The sequence below is a fragment of the Excalfactoria chinensis genome, chromosome 1 (genome assembly GCF_039878825.1).
Source record: "Excalfactoria chinensis isolate bCotChi1 chromosome 1, bCotChi1.hap2, whole genome shotgun sequence".
Lineage (NCBI taxonomy): Eukaryota > Metazoa > Chordata > Aves > Galliformes > Phasianidae > Excalfactoria > Excalfactoria chinensis.
In genome coordinates this window covers 41,403,660-41,427,445 of record NC_092825.1, presented here as the reverse complement: position 1 = coordinate 41,427,445, position 23,786 = coordinate 41,403,660, and the positions used below count along the sequence as shown (strand labels likewise).

The 23,786-nt window shown below is 36.0% G+C and overlaps 1 long non-coding RNA gene across 2 annotated transcripts in view; it reads left to right on the top strand.

The window, feature by feature from the left end:
• Window positions 1–1,436: 1,436 nt before the first annotated feature.
• Window positions 1,437–23,786, top strand: part of LOC140264724 (uncharacterized) — a 48,008-nt gene continuing 25,658 nt past the window's right edge. For both annotated transcript variants that reach the window (XR_011906096.1, XR_011906092.1), the window contains exon 1: window positions 1,437–1,737. This is a non-coding gene — a long non-coding RNA (uncharacterized lncRNA). The remainder of the gene's footprint in view (window positions 1,738–23,786) is intronic.

Genomic DNA, 23,786 nt, shown 5'->3' with positions numbered 1-23,786 from the left:
TGCCGAAATTGAAAAAGATTAAGAGATTACACCAACTACCCTCCCTTAGTCAACCCAGCTCACCTATCAAGGTGAGTAATCTTCTCATAAAAGACTTTGCTTAAGAGAAGTTCCCTTTGTTAGCTGTGACCAGTGACTGAATTGTCTTCCAGGTGTTTTTCAATAATTCCAGAATAGTCTGCAAAATTTGTCCAGGCACCAGAGTGGGACTGACAAGCCTCTAATTATCAGAGTGTTCTTTCTTATCCTTCTTGAAAATTAGGATGCATGCCAGTGCCAGTTTCTAGTGTAGGGACCTTGCTAACTAGTTCCCTGGGCAGCCTGAATTTTCTCCCCATGCCCAGGGTTGAAGTTTTGGTGGTAGTTTTTCTCCTAACACCAAAGATTTTAAGTTCAACTACTTCCTGATCACTCTGTCCAAAACGGCCACCAATTTCCACTTCACCCACAAGACCCTTTCCCATAAGCAACACATATAGGAGGCCACATTTCCTTGTCATTCTCTTTGTACCTGTAGCAGTAGATTACCAGCAAAACGTTTTAGGAATCTCCTGGAACTAGTTGTATCAGCTGTGGGGTATTCCCAGTTAACAACTCACAAGTTGAAGTCACCCTTAAGAACAAGGGCAGCTGAGTATGCCATGGCATTAACCTGTCCAGGTGATCCAGTGTTCACTCCCACAGTGACATGCACTTTGTGATAAACTTTGTGATCTTAGTCCTTACCCAAGGGTTCTCAAACGTGTCCCTCTGACAATCCACTCACTGTCATGAGTGCCTAGAGACTCACTGTGATCAGAGAATGGATCTAGTCTGGATCTCATCCTTCTTATGTGCCTGGCCTGGGACATAACCTCATTGCAGCAAAAACGAAGAGACTATACTAAGAAAATAAATGCAGGTTGAGAACATTTCATATGTTGTTTGGGACAAATCACCCCACAAACCACAGCTGTCCAGTCTCCATTCTCTTCTTCTACAGATCTATTGCTCTAATGAATCCTATTAATATAAGGCCTTGCAGCCTAATTAATTTTCCTCCAGGACACAAGCATGATAATACTGTGAGCAGAAGCGTCATTGTTCCCTTTGTACTTTACAATTCTTAGATACCTGGTTGATGGGATTTTAATGAGAAGAAATATGCCTTGTCTTTCAGAATGCTATAGGATATATATATATATATAGTTTTTTAGTTTTTTTAATAACTTTTTATTTATTTATCTATTTAAGACAGATGATGTTTATTTCCCCTCCTTAAGATGTTAATGAGATGCTGACAAGTATTTGGTATTTTTAGCACAATTAACTCTAGGGCTATTTTTGCTCTTTTCAAGCTATTTTTCAATGTGCTTTATTTCTTAAGTAGCTCGTGATATAATTAGGAATAGTTATACAGTTCAGGCAAAAAACACAGAAAGAACAAAACCCAGCCCTTCTGGATTCTGCTGAAAGAAAAAAATAAAAAGAAAAAAGAAAAAAAAAAAAAAAGAGAGAGAGAGAGAGAAGATTTTTGAGAAGGTTTTAATAAATGTTATACAGGTTACATCCAGGCAATTAAAGTCGAACCCATCCTGGTGCATGATATCAAGGATTCTGTTTTGAAAAATGAGCTTTTCTCTAGTTATTGCTTGAAGTAAACAGCCACTCAGTGAAAACAAAAGCTTGTGCCGAAGACTGAAGAAGATAGAGGATGGAGTAACCTATCCAGAAAGAAGAACACTTGCTGTTTTCAAGGTTAGCAGCTGGTAAATCAATACATTATTTGGGAATAGAGAAATGTATTTGGAGTCAGTTTATATTTAATTTCAGCTTCGGATAAGAAATGGGAGGCAGGGTGGGGAAATCACTGTGTATTTGATTCTGGGAATAATATTTGCTTAGAAGAGACTGCAGGAGGCTGGGAATCACTGCCCTTGTTCTGCTGCTGGTGGTCTCTGGAATGTGTTGGGTCACTTGTGATGTTGTCATGGTTTTATGGCAGATGATGTCCATTCTTCTTCATGGCAAACTTTTTATTTAGCTGTCTTTTTTACATCTTAATAAGTGCTTTCAGTCCTGACCAGGTGTCCAAGTCCCTGAATCTTGCACAGCTTGTGCTCATCCTGAATAATTCAGGGGACCATATCCTAAGAAAACAAATAGTCATCTATCTCTGTATAACTGCAGAGCAACTGGCACAGAAAGCAGCTGAACTTCAGCCTCAGTTAAAATGTTGCAGCTTTCTCTAGCAATGAAGTAAAGACGATAAATTCAACTGCAATTCAGAAATATTGTTATCAGAGGCATTTGAAAGCCCTCTAGTCGTAATTAAAAACTCAAAAGTATGTTTTCTCAAAAACAAATGAAAAAGAGGATATTTACCTTTTCACATGGCTTTCTTCCATATCATTGGTTACTACAGAAAGGATTCATACAGTACATACAAATCTGCACCTGCACTTAATCAAAACAAACTACTTCTCAGCAGCCTGCTTATCAGGCAATAAGGGAATTGCTTCTGTATGTTCACAAATATAGTGAAAAGTAAATAAATAATTAAGCCATCCTGACTGGGACATATAGCAATAACCTCCATTCTTTTAGAGCCACATGATAACTACTAGTAAGAATCATATTATATATAAAAATAAATCAGCAAGAATAATAACATACTATGGGAAAATAGAGGAATTACAAATTGACTTCCCTCTTCATATGTATGTGTGCTCATTTTATTTTTTCATATTAATTCATCTGGTATCACACAGCTGTGAATAAAATGTTCTGTGGCAAGTGTGTTTATAAAAAAAATTAACTAAACTATGATGGAAAACTTTCCTGGATAATGTATGAAGCTGTGGTTTTAGGTACATTCACTTTCTCAAATAGATATTTTCATTCTAAGTTTAACATAAAATTCCTATTTTGATCATTATTTTTCAATTGTGAAAGCTTTGGCAAAACTATATCTGAGTACTGATTCTCATAAAAACATTGCACAGTACAGACATATTTCTGTGCATCTATTTTTTTAATGTTGGTTGTTTGTTTTTTCCTATCACATTGAATATAAATTCTTTAAAGTTAGATACAGGCATGCTGGTTCAGAGATACATGGAAAAACTGCTAAAAGTATCCAGGCAATAATTTTTGACGTGTGTGCATGGAATATATAACTACATCAGAACGAAAACTTACAGGCACGTGGTTATATGTGTTTACTAAGTCATGTCTCTTTAATTTTTTTAAATGTTCTTAATTTTTGTGTGTCATGGTCAAAGGATGAGAATCTTGAACTAAACTGTGTCAAACTAACAGATGTCAGGTGCTCTGAAGTAAATTGATAGTGGTGATAATCTTGTTCTGTCTTCACTGATTCTTTGTATGAACAGATTCTCAGAGACTATATGAGTAATCATATCTAATCTCTAGACAATACTTTACAACTTTAAATTACTTCTCTGTCCAGATGGATAGATGTGCTGTTAGTACTTGTCTAAGGCTACTGAAATTTAGAAAAAAAAAAAAAAAAAAATCAAAACTTTAAATTTGATTTTGAACATTTGCATTATCTTACAATCTGCTGGCAATAAAGATTTTGGAATTTTGAGGAAGTGAGAAAACATTTCCTCAAAAAAGAATACATGACATTAAGCCATAACTAAGAAAGATTCATCTTCCTGGCTTTAAATTTCTATATTAATTGTATTTATTACTAAATAGCATTAATGCCTGGAAAAGTGTTATTGCTCTGCAGACTGAATGACACCCACCATTAATGTATTGGCTGATGTTTTCTTTCCTGCCATTTAAAGTAGTTTTGTGCCATTGAAACTGGTTATATACGTGGTTACGATATTTATCAAATGATAAAAAAATCAATTGGATGTCAAATAAATTATTCTCTGCTGATATATTTTACTGTTCAGAGCACTCCAGTCAAAGCTGAAGTTCATCATGGAGTGTTCATTATTAATTACTTCCTACAAGCATAGAAAATCATAATATCTCCTTTCTCTTGCTCAGTGTACTGCATACATTCTCACACATAGGCATATACACACTATGATTTCTTTTTTACTTTGTATAAATGTATTTAAGTACTGAGAAATGGAAAAGATATTCAGTGTTTCTCAGCAGATGGTACTTCATGGTGGGAGTTGCTTAATAGCAGAAAAAGAAAAAAAAGAAAAAAAAGCCATTTTAGCATTGCAATAAAAATTGTTGAAATGCTAAAATAGGGTTTTTTTTTAAAAAAATAAAAATGGTTGCCTTGGTAAGATGAGACATCTGGTATCTCTAGCCTAATAATTTTAAAGCAAAGTTCTATATGAAAGAAGCAAATTGTGAGACAGCATCGTGCTTGATTTGCTCCAAAATAAATTAAGTGGCTTGAGATTTAACATATCTCTGTGATCATGTGCCTCTGTGCCACAGAGGAAACACTTATATATGAAATAAGTCCTCAGTGACAGAAAAACATCCCCCAGACTTAAATCACTGATTAAAAGGAAACAACCCACTCACAGCTGTTCATCACTTATGTTGGACAGCATTTCTCAAGCAGCATAGGCATCTGTCTACGCGCCAGAACTTACACCTAAGGGTGCTGAGTCTTGGAGGCAGGAATCCTCCCCAGGGCAGGAACTCACCATAAGGTTAGAAAGGACATTTTCAGCCTCACTAGTGCTGAGAAGATCATATTTCACATCTCTGTGGCAGGATTTTTACGTATGGCATTCTCCTATCATATGTCCAGAGACACAAGGCAGGGGGTAGGAAGCACCCCTTACAAATAGGAAGGAATGGTAATAGGGCTTTCTCCTTCCTTATCTCAGTGGCATACAAACATTTGGAAAACTGTATGTCTTTCATAAAGGAAATTTGTATCATCATCTCACCTGTCAGGAGGCCACTTAACTGCTGCGTTTAAGTGATCCTAGAATTTAGCTTTTGGAACACTTTTGGAGATAATTTTCTTTGTGGGAACTCTTAAATGTTCCTTAAATGTGGAAGAACTCCATACAGCTGACTACCAAAATCTGTTTCACCAGAGACCTGGTTTTAATTCTTGCTGTTGTTGGTAGCATTCAGTTATTTTGTGTTGTGTGAAACATCTTCAATGAAACTTTTCTGAACTTTTTTTCTGAACTGAAAGCTGAAGCTCTACTGTGCAGCTCTCAGAGTTCCATGGAGCCCTCATGGACATGAGAAATAGAATACATATAGAATATGAGCACCTTATGCAGTCAGCAAGCATACCCACAACAAAAGGAGTGTTCCCTTCTCATTGTCTTTGCTGTAGCCACACATAAGCTGCTCCATTGTAGTGGCACCCCATTTATACAACAATCACACTATGTGTTATAGTACCAATCTCATCCTATAGCACCACATTACACAATGGACAATAAAAGTTAAATGAAAGTTTATGAGGAAAAGGCATGAAAGATCAATACTGGTGTGCTATATCAATGTTTTAAATCTGAATCTGACTCCTCTTGAATTTGTTTTGTGCAGTTACATGCTTTGTAGAAGAACTTTGACAAATTTATGGCTTTTTTTCCTCTAATTTCATTTTCTTGGAAAGAATGTTTGGGTAAGGTATTTTACTTGAAAAAGGGATTCAGCCAGATCATTCAAATGCAAAACAGCTGAAAGTCACAATTCACCATGACATATTTATAACAGGAAACATCAATAGCACCATTAATTTGAATTGGGCTTAAATCATATGTAAGAAATGTGAGGAATAATTTTTACGGATAAGCTTTATTTGTGATTTTCAATGTATCTGGAAATTTACAGGCTTTAAAAAAAGCAAAAACAAACAAACAAACAAAAGGTTTAGAAAATATTAATTAATCCCACTCTTACATCTTGAAAAATACCGATCATAATAGTTCTAGATGGATTTGACATTTTTCATCATTTCTTTGTTTAAAGATAAACATTTACATTGCTCTTTTCCATTGGAATGTTCTTATCTGAATAATTTGGATGTCTAGCAAATATTGTGGTGTTAATTTCTGCAAATATGGTCAGGAAGAAGAAGTATTCTGAAAAGCAAATAGAATCATGATGGATTAATAGATCATGTTTCTTAATGCACTATAAACACTCATTTTGCAATCTCATTTATGTGCTTTTTCTTTGCCTTCTTAAGGAAATTACTGTGAACATGTGTATATTCATACAACTACCTACAACCTTCTATTGTGTATTCTGTGGGGATCTTATAATAAAAATAAACATAATTATGCATTCAAATCAGTTGAATCATTTTTTAAATGCTACGTAAACATTTTTATGGAAACTAAGTTTGACATTAAGTATTGAATTCCCCTGTTTTAATCTTGTTTTGACATTCGCTTCAGTGACACAAGACGTACTCTTGCAGGGCAAGTTCATATGCAAACCCTAACCTAAGTAACTGCAGGTGATTGCTTTGGAAAGAAGAAGTTCAGTCTTGTTAAAAATAATGAAAGATTTGGAGAGATTTCATTAATAAACATAGTCAAAATACTCGCTCACTTTCTGCCAGTAGATTGATCCTTCCCTCTTCTATTTTCAAGCAAGAGAAGAAACATTTTTTTTCTAAATTCACTCTTCTAACATTTTTCTGTGTACTAGCTAGATTAGTTTTCCTGGAAAGCCTCCTACATTAGAGCTACACACACAGGTTTCACCATAAAATGTGGACCCAGGCCTGGGAAAAAGACTATGTGTTTTGTCGGAGTAAAGTGTCTGTGCTTCTATTTCGATGAAGTATGCTGAAAAGAGATTAGCTATACATATAGTTTTGCAGAGGAAGTTATTAAGATTATTTCATCTTGTGAGCATACGCTTTTTGCAAATTAGTGAAGATTTATCAGCCTGGAGAAGAGAAGGCTCCAAGGTGACCTGATAGTGACTTTTCAGTATCTAAAAGGGGAGCTACAAGAAAGAAGGGGACTGACACTTTAGTGGGGTCTATGGTGATAGAGCAAGGGGAAGTGGTTTCAAACTTAAAGAGAGTAGATTTAGGTTGGATATAAGGAAAAAGTATTTTACAGTCAGGGTGGTGAGGCACTGGAACAGGTTGCCCAGAGAGGTTGTGGGTGCCCATTTGAGGACAGACTGGAGGGGCTCTGAACAACCTGATCTGTCTGTAGGTGTCCCTGTTCTTTGCAGGGCAGTTGGACCAGATATTATTTAGAGGTCTCTTCCAGCTCTAAGGATTCTGTGATTCTATGATTTATCTGAAGTTCTAATCTATTTAGAATGTCACAAAAAGATTTACCATTTACAATTACAGATATCTTACAGCTACGTGTCCTATATATTTATATATATATATTTAAAGGAGGACAGAAAGCACCTGCAAAGAGGTGTTAAGATGGTTCAACAGTAACTTTTGAAGTACAACATAAAACTCGCAGTTTATTCTGTAAGACCATTTTCAATACTTTTTTTCTTTTTAAAGAATTAATTTTTCATCACAAACTTTACTGCCAAACGCATCTCAAATGTTTTCTAATTGTCAACAGCTTTACACACAAACACAATGGTGAACAGCAACCTGGCATTGAAATAGAATATTTAAAATAGAATGAGTGTAAAGCATCCTGCAAGTTGGTGGAAGTGCGCCCCCTTTTTCCACTGCTTGATTGCACTGCACAACATTATTACAGCTCATGAGATAGCACAAACCTTTTTTTAATCACAAAACAAAGTGAGAACTCTGAAGCCTTAGCAACCTTAAAAAGTGACTCCAACTTTTATTCTAAATCCAGCATTTTGCAAAATTTTGGCTACAACATTCACTCTGCCTCTGCAAGAGATATTTATTGCTTACTTCTCTCTTCTACCCCCTTCCAGTGTTTCTAGTCATTGGACTGAAACAGTCAGAGAGAAAGAAATGAACAGGAAGACAATTTCATTCCTGAGCTCTTGGGGAAAGCTACTTGTTTTCTTGATGAGAAGGTCTCAGTGACAGTTGCCTGGTGCTCACTGGTGAATAGGATCATGTTCCTATGGACTGCTGCACTCACCATACAAACTGCATGATAGCTACAAAACCTTATTGCTCCAACAAACACCACATAAGGGGCTCTGAATGTGACTACTGACTTTACTAACTTTCCTTCAGACTTCTCCATAGAACCAAAATTTTTCACCTATGTTGTTTTTAAGGTATCTTTACTGTCACTTGAAAGTACATTTATCACCTTTCAGTCTCACTGAAATGTTTTCATCTCATGGAGAAGAAAGATCATCTCCAGTCAGTTGAGCTACCGGAGTGAGGTTTGCATAGTAAGGCCGGCATTGTTCTGGAAGTACCTGGAGATGTTTTTCCATTAAGCCAGAGCTTTAACACCAAGCTGCAGTGCACATGCTAATAGAAACATGTTCTCATTTTACGCAGCTTCTGAACAGATCTGAGAGACTGTTTAAAGAACTTCATGTATGAGTGACTTGGAGATCCCAAATTCCTAGTCAGCCACCAAACTCTTCTGAAGTGACCTAACAAACTGGCTTATCTTTGCAGCTATTGACTCTCACAAGACAAATCATCCAGCTTTCATTAATAAAACACTTCAAAGTTAATGCCAAAGAGGTATGCTGTGATTGGGTCACAATTTTAATGTACCTCTTGGTAGACTGCAAAGAAATTAAAACCTATCTGAAGGAAAAACGGAATGAGACTTCACAGATACTCATGAACATGTATAAAAGCTGTACCACAGAATGTCTTTTGGTATCCCTTATTGCAGGATCCTGGAGACCCTTTATATTGCATATTGCATTAAATATGCATGAACACTTGTGCATGAGGATAGACAGAGTCAGTTAGGGGTAACTGACCCACTTAATGTTCAGAAATACCAGCTGTGAGTCCTCAACCTGAGTCAGGCAGAATGCCTTTAAGGCTGGATTAGAGACATTCTCTGTGGAAAGATTCATCAGCTAGCCAGCTGGTTCATAGTACAGTTAAATTTTAGAACTCCCAATTATATGTTTGCACTGTGACTAATTTGGTGGCATAATAAATAACATATTAAAATGAATACACTCACTGGACTTATTTTATAGTGTCCTTGAGTTGGCCTAAACTGCATTGAAAGAATCCCAAATGGGGTTCTGGCAAGAAGTTATTTCTAGATGCATCACTTACACTATTTTAATTTCTCTAGCTAATCTCATTCCTGCTAAAATAGTGTGCTGTGGGTATACACAACTGCAGAGATCAATAGGCCATTTAATATATGAAGAGTGGAGAGCTACCTCAGAATATATGTCAGGTTTGAAGTTCATTAAAGTATAGAAAATGCAAATACCTTTCTCTGACTTACTCATATAAATAACTCATGCAAAAAAGAAAAGGAAGAGGTGTCATGACGTATATAGATCATAGAACCATTTGGGACAGAAGGGACCTTTAATGGTTATCTAGTCCAACTCCTCCTGCAATGAGTGGAGACACTTGAAGACAGATCAGGCTGCTAAGAACCTTGAATGTCTTCAGTGATAGGGCACTCACCACCTCTGTGAGCAGTCTGTTCCAGTGCCTCGCTACCCTCACTGTAAAAAACTTCTTCTTTATATCCATTCTAAATCTCCCCTCTTTTAGATTGAAACCATTTTCCTTTGTCTTATCATTACAGGCCTTGCTGGAGAGTCTGTCCCCTTCTTTCTAATAAGCCTTCTTTAGATACTGAAAAGCCATTAACATCTTTCCACAGACTTCTACATAAAAATATTAAAAATGACTTAGGAACGCATATATGCTCTGATTTAGATATTTTTATAGTATATCCAGGAAAGTGTACATTAATAAAAACACTATGAAGAACATTCATTTCAAGTAGCATTTTGAAGTTCCTATAATCTCGTCTTTCTCCTTAACTGCAGCAGTTACAGCTACTCTTCATATTCTTGATGCCTGAAGAAAGCTGTTACTCACAAAGTGATTTTACTGCTTACCAGTTTCATTAACTTAAATGTTTAGGTTAATTAAGTAATCTTCTAAGCAGTCATTCATTATGAATGGCAGATGTTAAGGGTGACAGGAAGAATGTTTATGCCTTAGTTGCATCTCTTCACTAATCCTGAGGATCTGTTTGCAAAGAAAGAAGAATAAGACTTTTATCATTTCCATTTTATTTTAATTGAGTATGAAGATCAATTGTATGCTTTAAGTATTTATTAATTTTAACCACTGTAATGTTTTTCTGCAGCTATTGCTGGAGTCAGTTGTGGACACAGGCACCTAGAAGTTCATAATTCAGTTTAGTTGTTTTTTTGCCTGAACCTATGTGAAGGTCTCTGTGTCATTTCTAGAAAGAGCAGGGGGAAACTGCAAAGTCTCGTGTTATGAATATGCAGACAGACATAAAACATGCTAGAGAGCATTGGTCCTCAATGCAGCCCATTTTCTGGAGAGCGCCCTCGCCTTGAGTCAGATGATTAAATGGCTTTATTGCAGCCAGTGACAAGACATACATGAGAGTTCTTGCAGCTTGTTGAGAGCATGATAGATGAGAGGAAGAAATAAGCTCAGAGCATGCAGGAAGGGACAGACAAGCCTAAGTCTAGGTGAGGTTGAATTGTCTCAAACATTCTGATTTTCAGCTCTGTACCGTATGAAGGCTCTTCATGCTTCTGATCTCTTTTCAGTAGAGATTGAGGTATTTTTGTACTCAGGGCGTATTTTTACTGAGTTTTTCCAGGATTATTTATTTTGATTGATTGAAAAACTGTAGAGCTCTTCAGTAGGAATGCTTGGTATTTGGCTAAGCACTTCTCATGTTTTCCTTAGAGTGACTGTTCAAAATGAGTCACATAACTCACTTGCTCACTCTTGCTCTTGTAACAGAGAAATATAACCCCACTTTCTTCATTAAAATGCAATTGTGTCCAGATTATCTGCAGTGTCTGACAACCTCTCTAATACCCAATAACCTCTTAAAGTTGGGAGTGGAACCATAATGTTGCATTTCATATTAGTGATAAAAGTGAAATATTTTATTTTTTTTAGCGTTAGTCTAACACAAATTTAAGTCACAGGTAAAATGCTGTAAAGAATGCAAAGTAACTGTAGTCTGAAGCAGAGAGGTAGGTCTGCAGGTCTTGATAGACCTGCTGCATTAGGAAAGTATGGACATCTAAGATAGGCCTGCTTTTTCTGGCATGTGCTTTTCTAGCTTTGATGGTAAAATAAGCAAAAACAGCTTGAAAAGTGAACTCTTATTAAACCATTTACTATGGATAATCTTGTCAACATATAAGAATAAGTATTTGGGGCTTGAAATAAAGGAACAAGCATCAAGAAAAGCATGACCAGGAGACTGAGGGAGGTGATTCTGCCCCTCTTCTCTATTCTTGTGAGACCCCGCCTGGAGGACTACTTCCAGTTCTGGGTCCCCAGCACAAGAAGGACGTGGAATTGTTGGAGCAAGTCCAGAGGAGGACCATAAAGGTGATCAGAAGGCTGGAGAACCTCCCCTATAGGGACAGGATGAGAAGAGAAGGCTCCAGAGTGACCATATAGATGCCTTCCAGTACCTGAAGGGACCCTACATGAAAGCTGTGGAGGCACTTTTTATAAAGGCATGTAGTGACAGGATGAGAGGAAATGGCATTAAACTGGAAGAGGGTAGAATTAGACTAGATAATAGGAAGAAGTTCTTTACTGTGAGTGTGGTGAGACACTGGAACAGGTTGCCCAGAGAAGCTGTGGGCACCCCCTCCCTGGAAGCATTCAATGCAAGGCTGGATGGGGCTGTGAGTGATCCAATCTAGAGGGAGGTGTCCCTGCCTATAGCAGGAGGTTGGAACTACATGATCTTAAATGTCTTTTCCAACCCAAATCATTCATGATATGCTTCTATTGAATTGTTCTCAGTTGGAGGGCAACCTACTTTGCCACTGTGACAGCCACGAAGGTGTACAAGTTCCTTCCCAGGCAGTAGAAATGGCATCCCTGAGCCCCATCCTCAGTAACCAGTTCTTGTATCACACAGGTTAGAAAAAATGATTACAACCATCTGTAGGTCCTTCTGTGTCTATGACATCAATGCATTTGAAGGATGAAGTGTCCAATGACAAGTTTTGATTTATCACTGAGCAAAACAGTGATTTAAAAAATACATTTGCAGATAAGTCAAATGGGAAAATATGTTTTGATATGGACCAAAATGAATTTCCTCCCGGTTTTGTGGAAGCATGCCAAGGAAACAAGCAAACAAACAAGCAATACTTTGGGTCAAACAAAATGCACTGATTTTTTTTTTATTATTTTTTATCATTTTTTATTATTTTTTAACTTTAGAGAAAAAAGAAAAGGCATTTTAAAAATCTGAAATACACTGAAATACAAAATGTTGACAGAAATGTCAAGCTTGCTATTTGCTTTTCTCTTTAGAGTGTGGACTATAATCTTTTAATGGAAAGTACAATGAAACAAATTTGAACAGGAAAATAAAAATGCTTTATTAGAAGTATTCTAGCCACAGGACACACTGGCAGTACATAACATAACTTCGGTTGGCAACATCCATATAGTGAATCTTTGCATTAATGTAGGGGATTCTTGGGTCCGACTTACAAAAGTGACTTTCTGTACGAATACGGAGAGCCAGAGCTGACATGAGTGGTTTTGCATGTATTTATCAATATTTTATTAACATTGTCAACATATTAAATAAACATCTAAGCTTTGCCATCTGACTGCAGATTTTGGCATGTCTTTACTCTTGTATAAAGACAGAACCACTGTCTGCAGAATGCAAATTGTAACTCCCAGTTAATTGTGCTCCCAGTTTTGTTCACAGCTCAAGTGAATGAGCCATATATCTTTGTCCATTTTCAGTGAACTATTTACACTTGATATCTTTCTGATATGCTTTGTTTGTATTGAAGTATTCAGTTTCAAATACTCATCAAGGAGTTCTTCAAGGGGGAGATGCCCAAGAAATATTCCACACAGTACATCTCCTGCCAGATGCTTATTCCTACAGGGAAAATTTCAGCCTGTGCCTTGGAGATGACTCCTCCTCTTGGGACCCTAAGAGACTTCTGCTCTGAAGGAAATTCTCATCATCCCTCTAGCCTCACTGTTTCTCACTCCTGGTCTCTGCTTGCTACTTCTGAAACATAATTAACTGCTCATCCTGCATTCCCTCTCTGCCACCCCAACTCCATTAGCACTTTATGCCTCTCCCCTTCCTGGCCTTTTGCCACCTCTTGGCCATCTGGGACTCCTGTTCATCCCAGCAACCCAAAAGCAAGTTTCCAACCACTGCAGAAATACTTGGCTATAGCTAATGTTTGAGTTTTACCTTCATTCTGGCACTAATCTGCATTTCACTCCTTCATTCGTTCAGCTGTGACTTTTCACAACATTTTCAGGAACTTTACACATTTTAGAGGAATATCTTCCCACATAAAATAGGCCAGTTGTTCAGAAATTATAGGCTGAGATTGACAGCCAGCCAGCCGGCCCTTTTGGCTGAAAAAGTTTACTTCCTTAAGCATCTAGGTTTAAATCAAGATTAGAGAACCTCAAGAGATCACATACCTCATACTACATCTGTTCTTGCTGTTATAATAAATTTACTTGGACAAGGTGAAGTTCAGCTATCTCTGCCTTTCCAAGTGCATTAATGTTCAAAAAGTTATGAACTCCAGAATGCCGGGAACAATGCCATTAACTTTCTCATTCTACATATAAAATCTGGTAATTTCTTTTTATAAATATAGAAATATGGTATTCTGCATTTCCCACACCAATTCAGAATGTAATGAAAGTTTAAAATATATATTGCACACTGGTAAATTGGACTCCACAAAGAATTTTCTTGGGAAACACTACATCAGCAAATTTACTGGTATCCTGCTTTCTCCATAACTTCTCAGCATACAGTCATTAGTTTGATTCCTTTGGCTGATGGGGATTTCATAAAGTAGAAGGAAAGAAGAAACACATTTTTACATAGGAACATTCTTGATAAAATTGTCCTCTGCTACATTAGCTTTGAACAATAGAACCGTGTTATTTACCCATATTGAAAATTTCCACCAAGTTTCCCAGAAACAACTCCAAAAGCTCTGAGGTTTCTGTCATGTTTTCTTTCATCTTTGACTGTCCCAGCAAAAGCATCCTACATTTTCCTTTTATTTCTCCCATAGATTTGCAAATTAATGTTATCAGTGTGAAAGAATAAAGAACACGTTCTCATTTTCCAATATTTATCCATGCTGTATCAGGCCTAAAATTTCACTTCTATCATCTAATTCTTGTCTTAGAACAACATAATTTGAATTGGTGTTTTTGTTTACATAGCATGATGTTTTTAAATATTATCCCTTATCTGTAATTTTAACTCAAAACTCTCCTAAATTTTAAGATGGGAAATGTTTCTGAAGAGAAAATCAGATTCCCAGCTAGCTTATGTTGTTAAAGGTTTAAATTTCACCAAATTGATATTTATTTTCATTTTGTCAAGGAAAAATTTTCCAGATTTTACTAATTACATCTGAAGAAAGAAAGAAGAAAGAGAATTCATTTAAGTAATATGTTGATCTAAATTTACTTGCTAAAGTACTTATATCCCTAAGTGCATTTTAATATTTGCTGTGATTAATTATGCAACTCTACATCTTCCTGGGGAAGAACAGGAAGTGTTATGAGATTTGGAATAATTTTCAAGTGCTGATAATTGTGTGACATTAATTGTCCATTAGAAATTGCTAAGCCATGTAATTATTTTTCAATCTATTATTTTTCACTTTAATTCCTAGTAATAAAAGATTGAATGATATTGTATATTTGTCCTAACAAGCTCAAACTTCAATTTAGGTAAACTTTTCATCTGTACTGACTTCAGTGGGATTTAAGCAGAATGGTAACTGCTATCTAAAACTGTCCTGCATGATTCTGAGCAATGAACAACAGCCAGAAGCAAAGACTACTCAAGTCCTCCATGCAGGAATGTAGGCAAAACTGAATGCTGCTGTCCTGAAGATATGGATAAAATTAGTCACCCCTGGGGAAACAAGCTTACTGGGTTCATTTCTCTAGGGGATTGAGGCAGAGGCTGCTGCTTCTGTTGAGTCCCCTGCTCTGCTTAGTGATGGCCACTTGTAGAGTGACCCAATGATCACTGATGGTAATAAAAAACACACTCTACAGATCTGGAGCTGGCAAAGCAGGCAGTAGGCAGCCCCTGAACAGCTTTAACTTCCAGCTTCACCTAAATGTAAAGCTTACAATCACATAATGTGTGGAATGATGTAAAACAAATAAAGAAAATAAAAAGCATAAGATGCAAGTGGTGGTGGTAGCTATCATTTGCTTCTGGAATGTAGGAGACTTAAACTGATTGAAAAATCAGTCAGAGCTTTGGCAGTGAACTCAAATGGAGACAAAATTTAACATCTGAGCTTGTAAATACACACAGCCTATTTCAGACTTTTGGGTAGAACACTGAGCAAGGTGATAAGCATTTTCTTTTTCTGTTTATTATCACTTTAAAAAAGTGATGCAGAAAGAGGTTAAATCCTGTGGTTTGATCCATGGCAGTTAACTGACAGAATAAGGATTAGAATGAAGTAACCTTTGAGTGAAACCCTTGCTTTAGCATAGGGTCACATTTGTCAATTTTCATGTTTATCATTTTTATTTGCTTTTTTGCTTTGTATGTGCAAATCTTGTAGTGATCCTTATTAGTGTGACTTGAGCTATTAATCTTCACCTCCACATTCTTCACATTTTCATTAATTCTTCTGTAGAAATATATATTTAAATATGGAACAATGTCTAGTTCTTTGCAACTCTTAGCATGTTTTAAAAAGTTAGCTGGAATTCATTTGTCTGGAAAATATTATATTAAATATATGTCACACTTCTCTACCCTTCAGTTTCAAGAAGTCAGTATCTGAAATTGAAAGAACTTACTTACAATGTAAGTACCTTATGCACACTACCTCTTCCTCAGTGGAGTAGAATGAAATCATATGTGTCTGCTAAGCCAACTTGGACTGTGTCCAAAGATGCAAACCAATCACAGTCCTTTACAGTCTTCTCCTCTTCCCTTAGTTTAGAAAAGGAATGGGGACATTTCTTAGCACCAGGCTACTGAAGGATATCTTTGACCAGTAGCAGAGGCTTAGAATAAACTCATCTATAAATGTGGCTGACATTTGCTGAAAAAGTAAACAAAGATTTCCATCTCATAGAGGCAGAAGATTGAGAAAGAGTTGAAATACATTTTTTTCCACCAAAAATTGTTTTTCTCTTCCAGTAAGTCTTGGTAATCATGATTTTTGTGTTTAAATGCAATAACTTCTTTGGCTTTATTTTTGTTGTTTTGGTTAGTGAACAAACAAAGCTAGCAGGAGTGAAGCATTTAAAAAGAAATTAGAATCTTCTGCTACTCTCATCTAAGAGACAGAAATTTAAAATATTATCTTTATTGGCATCACATTTATTGACTTTTCATGTTCAGAGTTGGTGATGCTTAAAAATAGCTTCAGAACCCCTAATCATTCTTTGAGAAATCTGCTGTATCTAGAATGTGTAAATTGAATTCCAATAATGTAAATCTCCAAGGTCAGTGCACACAGCTACCAATTTTCTACATTCCCCTTGCCCATTCACAGAGTCAGAATGACTTACAGTCTAATCATCTCTCAGCAGTAGGCCAGTAATCATAGCCATGGGGACCAGCTTCTTCTCTTTTAAGCAGAGCCATGAAAACAGAAGGCAATTGCATGAAGGAAAAATGGCACCTCCTTGTACAGCTTATTCTGTTCTGGCTTGAAGCCTGCTTCTGGGTAAACTTGCTATTCTTTGCTTCCCTTCCTAACCCCCTTCCCCGCCAAAAAAAAAGACTTTGTGGAGCACAGAATAGTTTCTTCTCTGCATCAGGAATCACTAAGCATTTGAAAGATCCCACCTCAAAAGGACTTTATGATTACAGTTTCTAATTGCATTTGTAAAAACATCTGGAAGACCTGTTTACCAGCTTAGCAGCCTATTTTGCAGAGAGACTATCATTGTGTTTGAAACATTTAATACAGTTATTGGTATTTTCTGCAGACAATGATGTTAAAAGCTTCTGGTTCCCAACTAACAAGAACAAAAGCTATCACCTTTGTGTTGCTTAAAAGAGCAATACAATTACCAGGTTGTAACACACTGAAGCTTTGTTGTTTTCATTAGTGTAAAAAACCACCAGATGAGACTGATGTCTGTTATTATTTTGTTGTAATAATATGAAAGAAAATGTAAACATTCACTGCGTTTATTTTGAACTAGGTTTAAAAAAAAAAAAAAAAAAAAAAAGATGCTTCTCACAATATCTGCTTAAACTGAGTGGGTGGGATTTTCCTCTATTTTCCTCTCTTGACCTCTTGGGACACAGAAAAAATTAGGACTATAATTTAGAGAAGCAAATTTTTTCTTACATTATAAATACCAAAACTCTTTCAGAAACCAGAGATATATAGATTTAACATGCCAGTCCATGATAATATGAACTTGCACAAAAATTTGACTGCCTGGATACTCCAGAGTAAGTTAATGTAATCCTTGTACCCTTGCTTCCCTACATGAAGGAGAGAAAAATGTCATAATTCAAGAGCCTAGTGTTTGTCAGAGTAATGTGTAATTAAGTTATGGCCTTATTCCTTGATTTCCCTAACTCATGCAACATTGACTTCAGTGACTAAACTGTTTGCTTGTACTAAAACAGGGGAAGGAAACTTTATCAATATTGATCTACAAGAGAGCAATATTTTTTATTATGTTACTTCCTTCCAAGGAAGTCAATTCCATATCAACTGTTATAAACTAAGAAATAGCTATAAGGGCCAGAGGACAGTCACTTCTCACAGCTCATATCTCATCCAAACCAGAATAATTCTTACTGCTTATAAAGTCATTATGAGCTTAAAACAAACTTTAAGAAGGCAAAGGAGAGGTTTATGCCAGCTCTGCAATAGTTGCAAGACCAAAAACAATATCTTTGCTAGTAAAAATAAATGAAAAATGTGTTTAAAATCTTCCTGTATTAATAAATGTAAGTTCTTTCTTTGTAAGGGACAAGAAACAAGAAACATACAGTGATAAGGCAGTGTGTGGGTTCACTAAGAAATACTGAGTTATATCTCACAGATATTCTCATACAGCAGATTTGTTCTCCTCTTATATTTTGACAGATGTTTGCTATTTCCAGGCTGTATGTCTTGGATAACTATCCAAATCATTTTACTTTTCACAGTTCACTGCTGAGTGCCTAAAATAACAATCAGCTTCTTGCAGTCAATAGGGCTTAGCAGGGCTATGTGCGTATCAATCATAGTTTGTTTCAGGCTTTGTTAGCTTCTCTAAGATCACATCTCAGTTCGATTGTAAGCTTTGTTAGTTTCACTAAAATTATATCTTAGATTCATTGTGCACATACAATCCCATAGACATAAAATATTGACCTGTCCTGGGGCTAGGAGTGGATTCAGCTGCACGTAGTCTCCTTATCTCTGTGCTTCAAGGAGTTAGAAAGCAAAAGAGTCCATTCTGAATTTGTGACTCAACAGGATGACCTTCTGTATCCCTGTGTTTAACCCTACTCTCATTGCATTAAATAATCAAGTATATCCAGACATCTTGAATCTTGTTAAGTAGCTGCCCTAGTTAAAATTAAGTTTAATTAAATCACTCCATTGTATCTACATTATGTCAGTAAATATATTCTAACTAACTTCACTCCTCTGACTGCTGTGCAGTGAAGTTTTCCATTCACAAAGCTGGGATGTAACTCTAATCTTCAGCTCCTGGCTTCCTCCCAAGGGGTAATTATCCATTGCAGCACCCTGGTTTCTGCGGAGGTGCCTAGACACAGCACTTTGAGATACCAAGGTTCATTTCACTCTTCTTTTTTTTGTATTGAAGCATTGAAGCACTTTCCACTTTTGTGAAGAAAAAAGAAATGTAAGCTTGATAAGAGGAATTAGAGAGCTCGTTTCTCTACTTCTCTCTATTTCTCTCTACTACTCTCTACTACTCTCTACTATCTCTATTGTGATAACCTCTGTATTAGGAAATAAATCATACTTCCAGTACTGCAGGGCATGCCAATGCAAAGCATAAGCAGGGAAATGTTTTGTGAGATTACCTAGTCTGTTTCCCTACCACTGTAAAATCATTCCCATGAACACGTTTTAATCACTCTGTCTCCAGATCCAGATAAAACCTATATTTACATATACTGATATTTTAAACAATGGGAGTTTTGCACTTGCAGGGAATAATCGAGCTTAAATAGCCTTCTATATGAATTTTGAACTACTAAACTAAGTTTTATTTTACCCACACTACTATTAAAAATGAAAAAGGCCATTTTGTATGGAAAAACATCTTAAAGGAGCTATAAAAGTGCTTGGCTTTTATTTCTACAATTTTGGGCAAAATTCTGAAGAGAACAAAACTGAAGATTTCAACATTAGAAAGAGCTTGGAATGGATTTTATGACCAGTCTTGTTCATCCCAAATTCAATACACAATTGCCGTGTACAATTTTTCAGATATATTTTTTCAAAATGTTTCCTTCTATATTCCAGTGACAAAATTTGTTTTGGTGCCTTAAGAAGTGAAGTCTGTAAGTCTGCAGGGGTATCATTGAGCCAAAGGTGAGACAGGTTAATATTTATTTTTGCAGCTCATTAGAAGAAACAAAAATTGAGTTCTAATGTTCACGTGGAGTTTGTTAATGTGCTAACAATTTATGAGGAAAAAAAGGCTTTTTACTTCTAACTTGAGAAAATGTTATATGGCATCGCTGAAGTACAGTAAAAAACTCAGTGCATTGTAAAGTCACATTTTTAGAACAGAACCACATGTTAAGCATTTACATGACAGTATGCAATAGTTTCTGGATTGAATGTGTTTATTAGGGACAACTGGCTTGATTCTGCTCTCCTTGTATCTTGTGTAGTCATTTACACCTGTGCAATGACGTATTTCACTTCACACTACATGCTTCTTTACAAGATTTAGGCAGTATAAAATGGTCATAAAGTCAATCAGTATTATCAATAAGGAATAATTCCATTGTCTGCATGGAGAGGTCTTTTATCTCTCCTCTTCATATGCCTGTAAATACAGACCATAAAAGCTATAATTACAGAAAGGAGTGCTCAACTACAATACTAAAATATGTGAGTCCAGTGAAAACTAGATCCATTGAATGATGTGACAGATCTAGCATAGATCTTCTGATTGCATTTTCCTACTGTTTCCACGTCCTGCAAGCTGCCAGGATTCTGTTCAGTTTGGGAAGATAAGCATGTAAGAAGACAACATGTCTTGACTCCTACAATGCAGTTGAGGTGCATCATTCCTGTATGTGAACATTTCATATAATACTTCTGTATTAAGTCAGTGAAGTTTTACTCTCTTGAAAGACTTGACTCAAATTGTCTTCAAATTCATACCAATGTATATTTATTTTTATTTTTTCCCCTTTTTACTTATTTTTTAATTTTATTTTTCCCTTGCTTGTTATTTTTAAACTTCTCATGGCATTTAAAAATAATAGTAATTAAAAAAAAAACCACAAAAAAAAAAAAAAAAAACTTTCTCAGCTTAATTTGCAAGCCCAGAGGTATAAAACAGAATTACTTTTAATACTTAACACATGTTAAAATTCCTTCCTGTCTTTAAAATTACCTTATTTCTGATATTTATAATACTGAGATTACTGAATGCACCTGATACTGTGTAAGTTATAATAAAAGGGAATCTTGCTACTGATAAATGAATTTTTGTTATCTCAAGGAATTATGTATTTTTCAAAGCAGAATACTTCAGCTTGGCAAAAGCTCACCAGTCAGGCTTTTAAAACTGCTGAATGTGCACTTTGCCTTTCCTAAATTAACCTGAACCTAAACAAACTTGTCTCTAGAAAAATAAATAAATAAATAAATAAATAAATAAATAAGATAAATAAATAAATAAATAAAAACTTTCTCATTGAATCATTTTATTCCTGTTAGTAGACACACTATTTTCAGATGAATGTTAAAGTAATTTAGCATCCTACTAGGGATTCACTGTTAGAGGTATTTGGTAAAAAGGTATGTTTTAACACGATACAGTTGTCACTCTTTCCTCCATATATAGTTGTCACTCTTTCCTCCATATATATGAGTATCTCTTCTGAATAAGAGTATGTTTTCCTTCTACATATGATTATACATATATGACATATCTCTTAAGCTTGCTTTATTTCTGATATGATGAGAATTACACTACTAGCCATCCCATATCCTTTCACCAATGCTGAATGTTGTCCATTTACACAAAAGACCTTATATTGAGCCAGAAACTACTGGGTTGAAATGTTCTTTGTTTTAGAATGAAGTCTGTCACTAGCAATATTGAGGTTCCTGGAAAAAGACTACAGAATTGAAGACCTAACAAGTAATGATGAAAAATTTCTAAAAATCAATGGAGGAAATCCACAGAACTAGATATAGGCTACATTGGCAGACAGTAAATGAGAATTTTATTCTGATTTTTACTAAAATAAAATATGTGGAAAAAGTCATGAATTCTCCAAAAATGAAGGAATTCAGTGTCTACTGTAAGTAAGTAAGTCATCTACTGGAAAATTGGTTTTATTTGTACTCATTTTATTCTGAGACATTCATGAATGAATTACAGATATCTTCATGGTCAACATTTCTCTCTTTTCCCCTTCACTTTTTCTCATGGCATGGGTCCGTGGGTTCCCACACTCCATTAGTCACAGAACCAGCCTGTAAACTGTTGACACAGAGGCAAGTGTGTGAGGTGCTGGAGGTCCTCTTTGACATCCTTGAATTCAAAACAAAGACAGCAACCTCAGTTCTTTATATGCCACAGGGAATCTTAACCACAAAATTAGTTATGTGACATAGCTAGCTCTTCAAATTTCTGTTTAGGGCAGAATGGTGCAACTTCTTTAGATGAAGAAGATTCAATGTAATGAGAAAATAAACTGAATAAAACACAGAATAAAGTATGTGACAATTATGTAAAAGAAAAAGCTTACAGGAAGTCCTGGCTTCTTTAATTCCAGTTTTATAACCAAAGGGAACGGAGAAGGAATATTTATATGACAGGTGACTGAATTTACTGTTATGTCAAATTCCTATGAAATGTAAACAAAAGTCAGTCTGTGGTGACAGAAAAATGTTGATCAATAAATCACAAAACAGAAGCATGATGGCTCTTACAGCTCCCTCCCTGCAATTTTCTCACTGGTGTTGTAAAAAGCTGAAGTTTTTCATTCTTAGCAATTTTAATCAAGAAAAATAAATCATCTTTTAAAAGAGTGCTGATATTTAATATAAAATCTGCTCTATAGACTCATACTGTCTATTAATGACACAATAGAGATTGTAATGTGAAGAATGTGATTGGGATTAAACACGTATTTTCAAATGAGAAACATGCTAGATGGCAGCATTGTCAACTTCTGTCTCTGCGGACTTGCTAGGTGGCATTTTGTGAAGGCATGACAGCACAAAAACTGGAACAGGTAAAACATCTCTGCACACGTAGATTTGTCTCCATCATATTCTGAGTCCTTCTATAATATTGAGCTATGAGGGAAAAAATCAAGATGTCTATGAGCAAAGAGAAATGCCTTTATAAGCTAATTAGTTGCTGATGCAATCTTCTTAGCATACAGTGACATTAAGCAGTGGTTACACACTGACAATCTTGTGAGTTGAGGGTTAAAACTTCCTAAATGATATTTAGAAGAACTATTATCATGTGTAAGAACTTCTTTATGGTAAGAGTTGTGGAGCAATTGAGTGGTTGTGGAGTCTCCTTCTCTGGAAATATTCAAAACCTATCTGGATGCCAGCAGTGCGACCTGTTGTAGGGTACCTGCTTTTAGCTGTCCTTTCCAACCCCTGAAATTCCATGGTTGTTCCATATTCAAAGTGAAGAAAAAAAAAACAATCAATCAAAAAACCACCCAAATTTCTTTGTAAGATGAACATATTTTAAAGTAAAACTTCTGGAAGAATACTCTATGCAACAATCAAACATTTTCCTTTTGTAAATTCAACTTGGTGTTTTCAGAGTTCTGAAAACAATAGTTTTAATACACTAAAGGTGTTTGTTGTGGTTTAACTCATTGGGCAACTCAGCAACAGATAGCCACTTGCTCACTTTCCCGCTAATGTTTGATGGGTATGAGAAGAACTAAAAAAACAATTCACAATGTAATTGCTCACCACCAACTGACCCACAGCTCGTCAGTAGTGGGGCTAGTGCTATTCAATATATCCATCATCAATTTGGATGAAATAATAGAATGAACTGTCAGCAAGTTTGCTGATGACACAGAACTGGCAGGAGTGGCTGATGCACCAGAAGTCTGTGCTGCCATCCAGTGAGATCTAAACAGTCTGGAGAGTTGGGCAGGGAGAAATGAAATGAAATATAACAAGGACGAGTGCAGAGTCTTGCATCTGGTCAAGAAAAACCCAAGGTACCAGTATAAGTTGGGAACTGATCTGATAGAGAGCTAGCACTGTGTCCTCATGGCCAAGAAGGCCAATGGCATCTTGGTTCTCCTGTGAGACTGCATATGGAGTATTGTGTTCAGTTCTGGGCCTTTCAGTTCAAGAGTAGGGATGTTTAATGGAGTGAAGCATCTCTCTTACAAGGAAAGGCTGATTTAGCTGGGTCTCTTTAGCTTAGTGGAAAGAAGACAAAGGGGTGACCTCATTAATGTTTAGAAATATGTAAAGAGTGAGTGTCA